We start from the raw sequence: 3,880 nt of genomic DNA on the forward strand, positions 1-3,880 counted from the left end.
GAACAGGTAAAACACTTTAAAAACACGCACGATTCAAGGTTTTTGAGAAACATTATTATGTATGTATGCGTGTATGTTTTTGGGTGCCATCGGAAATTGTTAACTTATTTGTTCACATTTGTTAAATTATAATAAGCATATTTATTAAATAATTTTAATGATGGCAAACATAGCAGTCATGAACAAAAACCTTCATTGATCAAAGAATCCTTGTTCTACAAACCTGTGTTGGCCCGTATGATATGTGTCAAGAACACTCATGGATGCTCCAATGTATGTAGGTGTCATTTGTGCTTGAACTGAATCTAATTTCCCAATTTAAAATGTGTCACTGAGCCACACTCTTAACTTTTGGAAAATGAGAGAGAGGATTTACAAAACAATAAAACACACATGGCATGACCAATGAAAAGCTAATAGTGTTCTATTAAACAGCTTAAATGTTACATGTTAACCATAACATCGTTCATTAACAATCAAATCATAGGACACAGTTTATGAAGTACATACATCTTTGAGTTCCAACAGACTTCTACATGTTTTGGAGTTTTAATTGTATATTTTGTACTGTTTAAAAGGTGTTGATTGTGTTTCATTAGCACTATTTATGCCATGTGACTTGAAGACAGAGCACTAAATCAATTGATATATGCCTTCTGTGCAATGGGATGAACTGTGTTAAGTCAAATCTATGAGAGAAAAAATAAATCAGAATTGCCTTTGGGTTACTATAGTATTTCTTTTCTACCTTATACTGTGATCAGTGTACTATTATAATGACATCTCTTTTGTATTTCCTTTGCTTTTCAGTGAATAGCTTCAGAAATCACTGAGGTAGTCATAGGTATAGTGGTTGAAATCACTGAGGTAGTCAAAGGTAAAGTGGTTGATTTCACTGAGGTAATCATAGGTAAAGTGGTTGAAATCACTGAGGTAGTCAAAGGTAAAGTGGTTGATTTCACTGAGGTAGTCAAAGGTAAAGTGGTTGAAATCACTGAGGTAGTCATAGGTAAAGTGGTTGATTTCACTGAGGTAGTCATAGGTAAAGTGGTTGATTTCACTGAGGTAATCATAGGTAAAGTGGTTGATTTCACTGAGGTAATCATAGGTAAAGTGGTTGAAATCAAGTCAGTGTGCTGCTATGACAAATGAGCACTTGTTTATATAAAGCAGGGATATACAATTATTACACTGCATGTGTGTGCAAAGTCTGATGCCTTATCAGACCTGTATGAGAAGAGCTCTTTTCAGCTCTGCCATCAATTACTGCTGCTTGAGTACAAAATAAGTGTACATTTTAACTGGCAAAATGACATCCAAACAAATGAAGCAAAGACCCAGAGTACAAATAGTGAACGTTTGACCATGAGTACCCAAAGCACCACTAGAAAGGAGGAGGAAAAAAAGAACACACAAATGGCTTTGGATGTGGCATTAGCAGCCATGAGAAAGAACCAGGAACCCTCACAGGGTAAGAAGAGAATGTGATATCACTCATTTGCTTAAATGTTTAGTTTGTTTTGCTTTTAGATTGCTTTTAATAAAATACCATGCTTGTTTGAAACTATAGATCTGGAAAGAGAGAAGGACAAAGAGAAAGATAAGGAAGCCATAAAGGCTATGATTCACAGTATTTGTCTTCAGATTGATGCTTTTCCAAGTGAGTATGAGCAGAGTATATACAGAGAAGTAGGTTCAGGGAACTACTTTAGTTTTACACCACAATTTTGTGTTATGTACAGATGCAGGGCACAACAGAGAATAGAAAACAAAGACCAGGAGAGGAAAAAGAGGCAAGTGACAACAACGCACCCATCCATACACCAGAAGGGAAGGAGAGACAAAGAAAACAGAAGACAGAGAAGAAGGAGTAGACAGGGACAGACTGTCTATCTGCACAGCCAAGGAAATAGAAAGTGAGAGAGAGAGGAATGCAGGCCTGCCCATCAGCACAGCAGAGATGAAGGAGAGGGTGAGAGACCAGAATATAGGCCTGCCTATCAGGGCCTCGTTTCCCGATAACAACGTATTTTAACGGCCTACGTGGATTTTGGCGACACAGTAGACTCAGTAACACTTTCTATTTACGTGCGTTTCCCGAACATCATCTTAAAGTCAGGTGCACGAGCGCCACGTGCACGAGTTCTTAAGTATCTTAAGTGTGAAGTTACTACTGGTCCTGACCACACGTAGAATTCTTCTCAATGAACGATAAACTTAAGCTAAGAGCGGCGTCGGGAAACCGCTCTGCAACGTAGGATCCCTCTTACGACCGATTTCAAGTCCTTTTTCGCGTTCGGGAAACGAGGCCCTGAACAGTTGAGGCAATAGAGACGGAGAGAGCCGAATCCAAGACAGGGCTCCACCAGCTAAGAGACAGATGACGATAGCACAACTAGAAGCTAGATGAGTGACAGTTGTGATAGATTGGCATACTTTGCCAATAAAACCTTCTAAAAAAATGATGAAATAAAATGAATGAGCAAATACATATCAAAGTCTATTGTTTATAACTTCTAATCCCCACTGTTTCTTCCTTGCTAATATACAGTAAGGGAATTCTGGAATAAGGCTGCAAAGATAAAAATAAATGTTCAAATGTTTACTAACAAACATTAGTAATATGTCACTTTGCTACGTGAATAGTCCTTTAATTATTCACGTAGCAAAGTGACATATTACTAATGTTTATAGTTATAATAAAACAGAACACCACGGTAAGTAGACTATATGACTTCACTACATCTCTTAGTTATATCAGCCTTTGGTAAACGTTTCAGGTGGTTATAATGGGAGCTGTATTGGTTTTAATGGAAAATGTCTCTGTTAGTCTCTATTGATAATGTGTTTGGTTTTTCATACCTATTGGATAACATAATAAGTTTGAATGGAAACCAATACATGATAAACCAATATGCAATAAAAATCTTTATTATATGGCAACGACAGTACAAGCGTTCTGATGCAGTCATGCCAGCCACGTATTGCCCTCCTCACCGGTCAATACGGACCCGTATTGCCCTCTGCATGTGCATTAGAGACATCTGGAGACAGTGCTATTTGTATTTGTTCATCATGTAAAATGACTGGGGGCACCCTGCGTGTTTGTACCTTTTCTAATTATCATTGGGGGCCAATCAGTGAAGCTGTGTAGGCACTGTGGGTAGATGATCAACATGTGGGAAAATGATCCCTATGCACAGAAGCAGTACTAATGGTACTGATTGGTTAATACCAGTCACATACTGTATTTGGGTGTCAGTTTTATTGCCTGATATTTTAATAATCATATATTTTTTATGACATTATGTTATATCAGTATGTAAAAACATAATGTTCGTACGCACCCTTTGGTTCAATACGCACATGAGGTATTACAGTACACATGTGGTATTACAGTATGCCTGTCAATTTCCTGTCATTTTCCTGTCACTTGCCTGCTGCACTGCTTGCCTGCTACACTGCTTGCCTGCTGGGCTGCTGCCAATGCACATATTGTACATTCACATCCACAGAACATCTCTGGAGCCTGGACGAATTTCCATGGAGCCTATCAGCGCTCTGTATGCAAAAGGGAGATGGAGAAGAGAGAGGAAACTAAAAACAAAATGACCTCAGCTCCAACTTGACAGTGGTAAATGCTAGCTAAACAGAGGCACCACGTCTTTCAAATCCGCTGTGTGGGAACATTTTGGACTCAACGTTCAATACGATGATGAGGATAAGAGGACTGTAAACAAAAATATTTTCCCACATATTATATATAAACTAACGTCAGGAAGGAGAATGCTGCAGACCAGTCCTTTTTCCCAGTCCAGGCTCCAGGGTCTCAGACAGGGCTTCACCAATTCTATGAGCAGCTCCTCAATGCACTCACCCC

The sequence above is a fragment of the Sprattus sprattus genome (assembly GCF_963457725.1).
Source record: "Sprattus sprattus genome assembly, chromosome: 2".
In the NCBI taxonomy this organism is placed as follows: Eukaryota; Metazoa; Chordata; class Actinopteri; order Clupeiformes; family Clupeidae; genus Sprattus; species Sprattus sprattus.